The sequence below is a fragment of the Nomascus leucogenys genome, chromosome 18, assembly GCF_006542625.1.
Source record: "Nomascus leucogenys isolate Asia chromosome 18, Asia_NLE_v1, whole genome shotgun sequence".
In the NCBI taxonomy this organism is placed as follows: domain Eukaryota; kingdom Metazoa; phylum Chordata; class Mammalia; order Primates; family Hylobatidae; genus Nomascus; species Nomascus leucogenys.
Window position 1 is genome coordinate 2,869,491 of NC_044398.1, and position 12,832 is coordinate 2,882,322.

The window sequence follows — 12,832 nt, forward strand, 5'->3', positions numbered from 1 at the left end:
AATGTTAACTGAGAAAATCAAATGGACCAGAATCAAGACATTCTACCACTCTCATCTGTAGTTTAGACACAATAGAGTGAATTATCAGAGGAAACTGGATTTCTTACAGAAATCAGAGACTTAACCTAGAAGCATCATAAATAAGTATAAATTAAAAATCTGAAGAGGACACGAACTCCGGGAAGTGCAGCCAGGACTAAAGCACTGGGCCCCAACCAGAAAGTCTCCGAGAGACAGGATTTCACAGGACATTGCCAGAGGAGAGAGACTCCTGTGAAGTTTAATTCATAGGCCTGTAAATTAAGGCTAATGGATCAGAGTCATTTATATTCCAAGTTTGGAAATTTATGATAGCTTTTTGTTTTATTTTTTATTATTACATGTTTTCTTCGTTCTGGAAATGATGATTAAATTACTAGATGACATGAATAAGCCTTCAATAAAGAGCTTTATCAGAGTCAAAGTATCCTGGGCAAACCACCTATTTAATCACATACCCAGTCAAGAAGAATGAAGGCTATTCCTCCTCCTTCTACACAGCCTCTGAATATGGAACTGAACCGACCATGGATAAGAACAGTGTACTCAATGGAAATATATCTTGGATTAGGAAACTAAGGTTTGAACCTGAACACTGCCGCTTATTAGCCATGTGATTTAGGCCAAGCCACTTAACCTCTGGGAGTCCCTGTCCCCTCATTTGAAAAGTTAGCATGATAAAAGTTGTCTGGAAGAGTGGTTATGAGGGGCAAATGTAAGAATGTATGTGGACACCCTTAGCTGTGGCCTGGCACATAAGTGCTCGATAAGGAGAGCCAGGAATTGGCCCCAGGAGCAGAGTCCAGTAAGTGACATATGACTGGTTTTTGTGCTTCCACGTGACTCCCAGGAAAGGCAAGAGACCACGGTACCTCTAATGGCAGCTTCTCTCTGTTATACTCTCCCTTCCTTTTTTTTTTTTTCTTTTTTGACATGGAATCTTGCTCTGTCACCCAGGCTGGAGTGCAGTGGCGCAATCTTGGCTCACTGCAACCTCCGCCTCCCAGGCTCAAGCGATTCTCCTGCCCTGCCTCAGCCTCCCGAGTAGCTGGGACTACAGGCGTATGCCACCATACCCAGCTTATTTTTGTATTTTTAGTAGAGATGGGGTTTCACCATATTGGCCAGGCTGGTCTTGGAACTCCTGACCTCAAGTGATCTGCCTGCCTCGGCCTCCCAAAGTGCTGGGATTACAGGTGTGAGCCACCGCACCCAGCTCCTTCTCTTTCTTATAATGCCCCAAGACTCTCACTAGATCCAGAGACGAAGTATCCATTAAATCAAATAACCTTCATCACATTTAGGTAACCACCTAGAGGATGAATAAACAGGACAAGATCATCAATGAAGAGATGATAGTTGTGGAGAACAGTGAGAGATGTGCATAACTCACAGGGTAAGTCACATTTTATCCTGAAGGACAAACATTTCAGATTGCAGATGTTTTGGTGTGGCCAGAAAATTTGAAGATTTTCATTAAAAATTTGACTTCTAGGTTTTTTTTGTGTCTGAGTGAAAAATTAGACCATCAGGCAAGTCTGGTCCACATTCCCTCATGGCAGTAGTCAGCTGAAGCTAAGTAGGAGCTAACAATTTAGATGGAACAGGCCCGCTTGAGGTCGGCAGGTGTCACCACTCCTTGTTGTTGCCTCCATATGCTGTCACTGTTGGTTTCCATTTGCCATCTCCAATGCATCATTGTTTCTCTTACTCCTAGCCAATTGCACAAACTACATGCAAGGGGGCTACCAGAAAAGATAAGGATCATTTGCATATCAAAAAGGGAATCCTGGAAGCAGAAGGCATTGTTGGGGGAGAGAGAGAAGTTTTTTAAACTTAGAGTGGAAAGAACAGCTAAGACACTGTTACAATAGTTCAAGCTAGATATTATGAAGCTTCAAACCAGGCGGTAGCCATGGAGGTGGAGATGGGGAGAGAACAGATTCCAAAGATTTCACAGGATTCAAATTGAGTGAGCTGGTGACTGAACATAAGGAGTGAGGGAAAGGGAGGACTGAACATAAGGAGTGAGGGAAAGGGAGGATTTCAGGGCTCAAAATAAATCAAGCCTATGTACAGGGATACTTATTGCAATCATTTTTGTATAATAGCAGAAGAGAAGAAAGAAAGTGAATGCTCATAAAAGGAAAGTAGTTGAATACACTATGGTATATCCATACTCTGGGATATTGTGTTGCTATTATCAGGAATAAATCAGGACCAAGCCAGCTGCGTCGTAGGGATTTCCTCAGTGTAGTTAAGTGAAATGCACGGAGGAACATATATAACATGGTCCCATTCATAGAAAAGCAGCAACCAAAGAACTTACATATGTATCTATATGTAGATATGTGTACATAAACGCATATGTGTGATTATGATTATGTGAATGAAGGAGAGGGTATGGAAAATATACTGTATTTTAGAAGGTGGGGGTAAGCGGAGGGGGAACAACTAAGGAGAAAGCAAAAAATCTGTATTAAAAAAAGTCATCTTGAGCTTTCAAAGAATGTATATGACTCTGTTTTATCAAATTGCGTATGTTTATATAACCATGAAAAACATGCATGAGATTGTCATATGGAGCTTGAGGGACTCCGACTTATTTTAATTTTCTTATTATAGATTGTTTATAAAATTGGCATAAAACCCCTACAATATGTGAAAAGAGGCTTTTAAAAATTAAGTTAGGATCAGGCGCAGTGGCTCACACCTGTAATCCCAGCACTTTGGGAGGCTGAGGTGGAAGGTAGGAGTTCGAGGCAACAGCTTGAGCCACAAAATGAACCCTTGTCTCTACAAATAATAAAACATTAGCTGAGCATGGTGGCATGTGGCTGTAGTCCCAGCTACTCAGGAGGCTGAGGGAGGAGGATTGCTAGAGCTGGGGAGTTTGAGGCTGCAGAGAGCTAGGATTATACCACTGCACTCCAGCCCAGAGCAAGATGCTGTCTCAAAAAGAAAAACTTGAGCTTATTAATTTTTTAAAAACCACAATAAATCTATTTTAACATAGACAAACACAAATCAAGGTATATTTTTTTCAGCCATTTCAACATTCCTCGCACATTAGGTCTAAATCCTGCTTCAGCTATTTACCAGCTGGGTAAATTCAGGCAATTTGCTTAATCTCCCTCAGCCTGATTTTCCTTATTTGAAACATTGGAATGATAATCTCAACCCTGAAAGGTGTTGTTAGGATCAAATAGAAGAATATCTAAAGTATTATAGCTCTTATTATGACAGCCCATAGTAGGCTCTCAATAAATGGCAGCTACATTTCAAAATCACTCTCTACCCCTGCTCATGGGGTCACAAGGGTGACATGATTGATGATTTCAGCCATGGCCTACAGTCCCTCCCTAACATCCACTGAAACTTCTTGTTTCAGTTCCGGGGATAATCGTCCCTTCCCCTTTTCTCTCAACTTTGGTCAGTTACTTGAGGCCTGGGAATGAATTCTGGTCTGCTGTCCAGTGAGCAAGCAGCAGGGCTCACACACTTTTTTCCTCATCCAATTTTAGCTGATCTCACTTCATAGTTTAAAACCTAACCATCGAATTCAAATTCAAACCTCCTAGCCACATTAAATTTGACAAATAAAAGCCCTTATTTTTGTAAGTTTTTTTATTTTTGTTTATTTGTTGGTTTGTGTAGCAAGTTTTGCCCAAAATATAAAGGAAAGGATTAAATAAATACAGGGTTTTGATGTGATAGCATTACTAAGAGCTAGCTAACTAGCTAATGTATTTACAGAGTCACTGCTCCCTCCCTGCCCCACAAATATAACGGAAACTACTTGAACTTTTGACACAAATATGGTCAAATCACTTCAACGGAACTAAAATCACCTTATATTTGCGTATTTGTTTAGTGTCTGCACTCTTGAGAAGGAGATACTAAGACATTTCCGATAAAGCTGTACTATGTTGGCACTGAAATTGCCTAAAGTATTTTATTCTTAGCCAAGAAATTCCACATAGGACTAGATAAAACAGAATCATTTGATTTGCTGAGTTCTCTGTTTTATTTCTGAATATATCACTGATACTGGGAAGATGTATAAATGCATTTACAAACGTAAATCCAAATCACTTGAAATTTTCCCTCAAAGGCTGGCTCATGGAGCACAGAACATTAAAACTCTAGTCTGTCCTAGCCCAAAGCTTTTCAAAACAAGTATCAAAGAGCTGGACTTTGGGTATTTCTTGAATTGAATGGAATATTTTATTTGTGTAAGAGTTTCTGAATAGAGTTTGCTTTTTGTGTGTGTCTCTAAATTACACTTTAACCTTCTTCAAAAGGCAGAGCATTTTGAATACTGTAGAAAACAAACCTTCAGATGTGGCCACTTATAGGAAAAATTCTGTTCAATTTGGTTTACCACGATTAGTAGACAGTAATCAACATTTACTGTGTATAATGCCTGAGGCATTGACATTTTGGATAATGCCAATTCTGCATAATTTTTTATTGTAAGTGGCTGTCCTGTGCAGTGTAGGATGTTTGAAAGCATCCCTTGCCTCTACACACTAGATACCAATAGTTCATCTTTGCACCATGCCTCACTGCCCAGCTGTTTACAATAAAAAATGTCTGCAGACATCACCAACTATCCCTTGAGATGTAAAATCGCCTCTGGTTGAGTACCACTCACTGTCCCAGACACTTTTACACGGGTCATTTTAATAACTCTTCATAACAGAGTCTATAAGAGTTTAGGTAATTTTCCCAAGGCCACATACTAGTGAGTGAGTGGGTTCCTGGGATTCAAATTCCAGTTGGTATAATTCCACAGCTGCACTTCTTTTAGAAATCATGCTGGAAAAAAAAAAAAAGAGAGAAGAGGGTGAGAAAGCCAACTTAGGCTCAACATTTCTTAAAACAAATTTTATTCTGAGTGCCTGAGTGCTATTCCTTCCCAATACTTTTCCATATTCTCCAACACCATCCTTGTCCCCAACATGTGCTTATAGCTGCCACCAGCTCCCAGCCCTTCCCTCCAACAAGTATGCCATTTTTCCCTGAGACATCAAAGCTATCTGATGTGAATAGTTTAAGCATTTTTGCCTTCTTCTCACAATTATTCTGGCACCCAAGCCATCCTTTACTATCCTTCTCTCTAAGCCCAACCCCTCTCTGTGTGACCTTGATTATCCCCCTCTCATTTCCCTCTGACTTTTCTTCATGAATTATCCCCATTGCAAATTATCCCTACTACAAAGCTTCAATTCTTCCCTAAGCCTGCGAACATGCTTATCCCACTGTGATGGTTAATTTTATGTGTCAACTTGGCTAGGCCATAGTACCCAGCTATTTGGTCAAACATTATTCTAGATATTCCTGTGAAGGTACTTTTTATATGGAATTAACATTTAAATCAGCAGACTTTGAGTAAAGCAGGTAACGCTTCCTGATGTGGGTGGGCCTCATCAAATCAGTTGAAGAACTTAATAGAAAAAAGGCTGACCTTCTGTAAGTAAGAGAAATTCTGCCAGCAGACTGCCTTTGGACTTAAGCTGCTTCTCTTCCCTGAGTCTCCAGCCTGCTGGCCCAGCCTGCTGATTTTGGACTTGCCAGCCTCCACAACTGCATAAGTCAATTCCTAAAAATAAATTTCTCTATACTGTATCTACATCCTATTGGTTCATTTTCTCTGCAGAGCCCTCACTAAGAAACCTTTCCCCTGAAGCTGCTTTGCATCTAAGCTCAAATGTTCTCTTCTCCACAAAGTCAGTTCAACTAACCTCACTCCTTCCTCTGCTGGTGTTGCTCTTATAGCCATCATAGGTGATGTTTGAAAAGTTGGGAATTCTGCGCTGTGAGGACAGGTGTATTAGTCCGTTTTCATGCTGCTGATAAAGACATACCAGATAAAGACACTGGGTAATTTATAAAGAAAAAGAGGTTTAGTGGACTCACCGTTCCACGTGGCTGGGGAGGCCTCACAATCATGGCAGAAAGTGAAAGGCACATCTTACATGGCAGCAGGCAAGAGAGAGAATAAAACCAAGGAAAGGGGAAACCCCTTATAAAAACATCAGGTCTCATGAGACTTGTTCACTACCACAAGAACAGTATGGGGGAAACCATCCCTGTGATTCAATTATCTCCACCTGGTCCCTCCTACAACACATGGGAATTATGGAAACTACAATTCAAGACGAGATTTGGGTGGGGACACAGCCAAACTATATCAACAAGGCCTTATTTATTTCGTTTTTACATTTTCCACACAGTAGCATAATAACCTGAGCATAGTAAATAATTAAACTTACTCATTTGAAAAGTCAAATTCTTAAATGATGCTGAAAATAATTGAAACTGAGAAAAATGCAACAATAAACATTTCCTTTGATATTTCTGGATGTATATATTTATGAAATTTTCTTATTAAAAACATCTGTTCTGAGAAATGTAATCCTCTTTTCTCAAACATTTACAAAAAAATGTTTTCTGGAGTTGCAGTAAAAGAATAATGCAAATGCAGAAACCTATAGCTTATGATTACAGAACTTCAAGATCAGAGGAGGAATCATCTGCCAGATTCACATGGTGATGAACAGACAGGGTGAGTGGCAGGTATGTTTTTACTTGCCTTCCACTTCTCCCTATAATGCCAAGTATGTTCATAAAAAATTAGAACATTAGGGGGAAAATTGAATTAATTGTGTATTTAACTAGGTTTTTTTTAAGTAAATAAGAAAAAGCAATAGGGTTCAGAGAAGGAGAATTTCTGAAATTAGAGAAAAACAGTTATATTGGATGGAATTTTGAGCATTAGGCTCTTAAGCAGAAAGTGAGTTTTAAAATAGAAACATATTTGTAGAGAATTATAGGCGTTTTTAAAAAATTCAGTGGATTTACCACTTTTTTATTTTTTTTTTTAAGATAGCATCTTGCCCTGTCACCCAAGCTGTAGAGCAGTGGTACAATCATGGCTCACTGCAATCTTGACTTCCTGGATTCAAAAAATCCTGCGACCTCAGCCTCCCAAGTATCTGGAACCACAAGCAGGCACCACTGTGCCTGGCTAACTTTTTAGTTTGTGTAGAAATGAGGTCTCTCTATGTGGCTCAGGTTGGTATCAAACGCTGGCCTCAAATAATCCCCCTACCTCAGCTTCCAAAGTGCTGGAATTCAGGCATGAGCCACTGTGCTTGGCCTTGCGGATTTTTTTTATTTTATTTATTTATTTATTTTTATTATACTTTAATTTTGAGGGTACATGTGCACAATGTGCAGGTTTGTTACATATGTATCCATGTGCCATGTTGATTTCCTGCACCCATTAACTCGTCATTTAGCATTAGGTATATCTCCTAATGCTATCCCTCCCCCGTCCCCCCACCCCACAACAGGCCCTGGTGTGTGATGTTCCCCTTCCTGTGTCCATGAGTTCTCATTGTTCAATTCCCACCTATGAGTGAGAACATGCAGTGTTTGGCTTTTTCTCCTTTCAATAGTTTGCTGAGAATGATGGTTTCCAGCTTCCTCCATGTCCCTACAAAGGACATGAACTCATCATTTTTTATGGCTGTATAGTATTCCATGGTGTACATGTGCCACATTTTCTTAATCCAGTCTATCATTGCTGGACATTTGGGTTGTTCCAAGTCTTTGCTATTGTGAATAGTGCCGCCATAAACATACGTGTGCATGTGTCTTTATAGCAGCATGATTTATAGTCCTTTGGGTATATACCCAGTAATGGGATGGCTGGGTCAAATGGTATTTCTAGTTCTAGATCCTTGAGGAATTGCCACACTGTCTTCCACAATGGTTGAACTAGTTTACAGTCCCACCAACAGCGTAAAAGTGTTCCTGTTTCTCCACATCCTCTCCAGCACCTGTTGTTTCCTGACTTTTTAATGATGGCCATTCTAACTGGTGTGAGATGGTATCTCGCTGTGGTTTTGATTTGCGTTTCTCTGAGTCCAGTGATGATGAGCATTTTTTCATGTGTCTGTTGGCTGCGTAAATGTCTTATTTGGAGAAGTGTCTATTCATATCCTTCGCCCACTTTTTGATGGGGTTGTTTGTTTTTTTCTTGTACATTTGAGTTCTTTGTAGATTCTGGGTATTAGCCCTTTGTCAAATGAGTAGATTGCAAAAATTTTCTCCCATTCTGTTCACTCTGATGGTAGTTTCTTTTGCTGTGCAGAAGCTCTTTAGTTTAATTAGATCCCATTTGTCAATTTTTCCTTTTGTTGCCATTGCTTTTAGTGTTTTAGACATGAAGTCCTTGCCCATGCTTATGTCCTGAATGGTATTGCCTGGTTTTCTTCTAGGGTTTTTTATGGCTTTAGGTCTAACATTTAAGTCTTTAATCCATCTTGAATTAATTTTTGTATCAGGTGTAAGGAAGGGATCCAGTTTCAGCTTTCTGCATATGGCTAGCCAGTTTTCCCGGCACCATTTGCTAAATAGGGATTCCTTTCCCCATTTCTTGTTTTTGTCAGGTTTGTCAAAGATCAGATGGTTGTAGATGTATGGTATTATATCTGAGGGCTCTGTTCTGTTCCTTTGGTCTATATCTCTGTTTTGGTACCAGTACCATGCTGTTTTAGTTACTGTAGCCTTGTAGTGTAGTTTGAAGTCAGGTAGCATGATGCTTCCAGCTTTGTTCTTTTGGCTTAGGATTGTCTTGGCAATGCCCACTCTTTTTTTTGGTTCCATATGAACTTTAAAGTAGTTTTCTCCAATTCTGTGAAGAAAGTCATTGGTAGCTTGATGGGGATGGCATTGAATCTATAAATTACCTTGGGCAGTATGGCCATTTTCATGATATTGATTCTTCCTATCCGTGAGCATGGAATGTTCTTCCATTTGTTTGTGTCCTCTTTTATTTCCTTGAGCAGTGGTTTGTAGTTCTCCTTGAAGAGGTCCTTCACATCCCTTGTAAGTTGGATTCCTATTCTCTTTGAAGCAATTGTGAATGAGAGTTCACTCATGATTTGGCTCTCTGTTTGTCTGATTTTCGTATATAAGAATGCTTATGATTTTTGCACATTGATTTTGTATCTTGAGACTTTGCTGAAGTTGCTTATCAGCTTAAGGAGATTTTGGGCTGAGATGATGGGGTTTTCTAGATATACAATCATGTCATCTGCAAACAGGGACAATTTGACTTCTGCTTTTCCTAATTGAATACCCTTTATTTCTTTCTCCTGCCTGATTACCCTAGCCAGAACTTCCAACACTATGTTGAAAAGGAGTGGTGAGAGAGGGCATCCCTGTCTTGTGCCAGTTTTCAAGGCAATGCTTCCAGTTTTTGTCCATTCAGTATGATATTGGCTGTGGGTTCGTCATAAATAGATCTTATTATTCTGAGATACTTCCCATCAATACCTAATTTATTGAGAGTTTTTAGCATGAAGGGCTGTTGAATTTTGTCAAAGGCCTTTTCTGCATCTATTGAGATAATCACGTGATTTTTGTCTTTGGTTCTGTTTATATGCTGGATTATGTTTATTGATTTGCATATGTTGAACCAGCCTTGCATCCCAGGGATGAAGCCCACTTGATCATGCTGGATAAGCTTTTTGATGTGCTGCTGGATTTGGTTTGCCAGCATTTTATTGAGGTTTTTGCATCGGTGTTCATCAGGGATGATAAAAACTCTAAGCAAACTAGGAACAGAGAGGAACTTCATTAACTTGATAAAGAACACCTATAGCTAAGATCATCCTTAATGGTGAGAAACTAGACTCTTTCCTCCTAAAATTGGGAACAACACAAATATTTACCCTCTTATCTCTCTTTTCTATTTAACTTCATATGGGAAGTCCTAGCTATAGGACTTGCAGTAAGACAAGACAAGAAATGAAAAAGTATATCAACTGGGAAAGAGGAAATAAAACCATTTTTGTTCAAATATGGCATGAAAGTCTGTGTAAAAAATACCAAATAATAACAAAACTCCTGGAACTAATAAGCAATTACAGCAAGGTCTCAGGATAAAAAGTCAATGCGCAAAAGTCAATTATTTTCCTACCATGCTGTCAATAAGCAATTGAAATTTTCTTTTTTTAGGGATGGGTCTTGCTATGTTGCCCAGGCTGGACTTGAACTCCCACACTCAAGCCATTTTCTCACCTCAGCTCAGCCTCCCAGAAAGCTGGGACTACAGGCACATTCCCTGCTCAGCAATTGAAATTTGCAGTTTAAAAGACAGCAACATATACAATAGCACCAAAAAAGAAGAATGAAAAAAATAAATTGCTCAGGCATGAATCTAACAAAATTTCTATAAGGTCTATATGAGAAAAACTATAAAATGCTGGTGAAGGAAATTAAAGACTAAATAAATGGAGAGATTTCATCTTCATGGATAGGAAGACTTAATATTGTTAAGATGTCAGTTCTTCCCTGATTTATAGATTCCATACATTCCCAATAACAACCCCAGAAAACTGTTTTGTGAATATTAACAAATTTAAAAGATTATGTGGAAAGGCAAAAATACCCAGAATAGCCAACACAATATTAAAGAAGAATAAAGTAGCTCATGCCTGTAATCCCAGCACTTTGGGAGGCTGAGGTGGGTGGGTCACTTGAGGTCAGGAGTTCAAGACTAGCCAGGCCAACATGGTAAAACCTCATCTCTATTAAAAATACAAAATAATTAGCAAGTTATGGTGGTGCATGCCTGTGGTCCCAGGTACTCAGGAGGCTGAGACAGAAGAATCACTTGAACCTGGGAGGCAGAGGTTGCAGTGAGTTGAGATTGTGCCACTGCACTCCAGCCTGGGTGACAGAATGAGACTCCATCTCAAAACAACAATAAAGCCACGGTGATCAAGATGGTATAGTATTGGTGAAAGAATAGACAAATGAAACAATAGAAAAGAGAGCCCAGAAATAAACTCACACAAATATAGTCAGCTGATCTTTAACAAGGGAACAAAAAAAATTCAGTGGATAAAGGACAGTCTTTTCAACTGGTGGTGCTGAAACAACTGGGTATCCATATGCAAAAAAATAAATTTAGACAGATCTTTCACCATGCACAAAAATGAACTCAAAATGGATTATAGGCCTAAATATAGGCAAAACTATAAAACCTCTAGAAGATAACATAGGAAAAAATCTAGGTGTCCTAGATTTGGTGATGAATTTTAGACACAGCATCAAAAGCATCATCCACAGAAGAAAAAATTGGTAAATTGGACTCCATTAAAATGTAAAATCCTGGTCAGGCATGGTGGCTCACTACTTTGGGAGGCTGAAGCAGAAGGATTGCTTGAGATCAGGAGTTTGAGATCAGCTGGGGCAACATAGCGAGACCCCATCCCTATAAAAACTAAAAAAAAAAGCAGCCAGGCATGGTGGTGGATGCCTATAGTCCTAGCTACTCAAGGATTGCTTGAGCCCAGGAATTCAGGGTTAAAGTGAGCCATGATTATGCCACTGCACTCCAGCCTAGGTAACAGAGTGAGACCCTGTCTCAGAAAATTAAAAAAGAAATTAAACTGCTCTGTGAAAGATGTTATTAAGAGAATAAAAAGACAAATCACAGACTGGGAGAATACATACGCGAAACACACATCTGATAAGAACTGGTATTCAAAGTATACAAAGAACTCAACACTCGATAATAAGAAAACAACTAATTAAAACATAGGCAAAGTGTATGAATCTGCACTTTACCAAAGAATACATACGGATGGAAAGTTAGCAAATGAAAAAAGTCCCACATCATATGTTATTAGAAAATTGCCAATTAAAACAACATTGAGATACCACACACCTATCAGAATGGCTAAAATTCAGAACACTGATAACATCAAATTCTGGCGAGGATGTAGAGCAATGGAAACTCATTCACTGATGGTAGCAATACAAAATGGTACAGACACTTTGGGAAATAGTTTAGTAATTTCCTACAAGGATAAACATAGGCTCCATGTAATCTAGTAATTGTGCTCCCATGTATTTACCCAAAAGAGTTGAAAATGTACATCCACACAAAAACCTGCACAGGAATGTTTATAGCTACTTTATTCATAATTGGTAAAAATTGAAAGCAATCCAGATATCCTCAAATTGATGAATGGATAAACAAACAGATATACCTATACTATGGCACATTATTCAGTGATAAAAAGAAATGAGCAGCTGGGCGCAGTGGCTCATGTCTGTAATCCCATCACTTTGAGAGGCTAAGGTGGGTGGATCACCTGAGGTCGGGCATTCAAGACCAGGCTGGCTAACATGGTGAAAACCTGTCTCTACTAAAAATACAGAAATTAGCCAGGCGTGGTAGTGGGCACCTGTAGTTCCAGCTACTCAGGAGGCTGAGGCAGGAAAATCGCTTGAACCCAGGAGGCTGAGGTTGCAGTGAGCCAAGATTGTGCCACTGCACTGCAGCCTGGGCGACAGAGCAAGACTTCATCTCGAAAAAAAAAAAAAAAAAGAAATGAGCTGTCAAGCCATGACAAGACATGAAGAAATCTTAAGTGCATTTTGCTTCGTGAAAGAAACCAGTTTGAAAGGCTACACATAGTATGTTATAGATTGAATTGTGTCTTCCCAAATTTATATGTTGAAGCCTTAACTCACAATGTGACTCTATTTGGAGACAGGACTTTTACAAGGTAAAGTTAGATTAGGTCACAGTGTGGTCCAATGAAACTGTTGTCCTTTCAAGAAGACAAAGGGGCCAGGGGCAGTGGCTCATGCCTGTAATCCAAGCACTTTGGGAGGACAAGGCAGGAGGATCCCTTGAGCCTAGCAGTTCAAGACCAGCCTGGGCAACATAGTGAGACCCCATCTCTACAAAAGATAAATT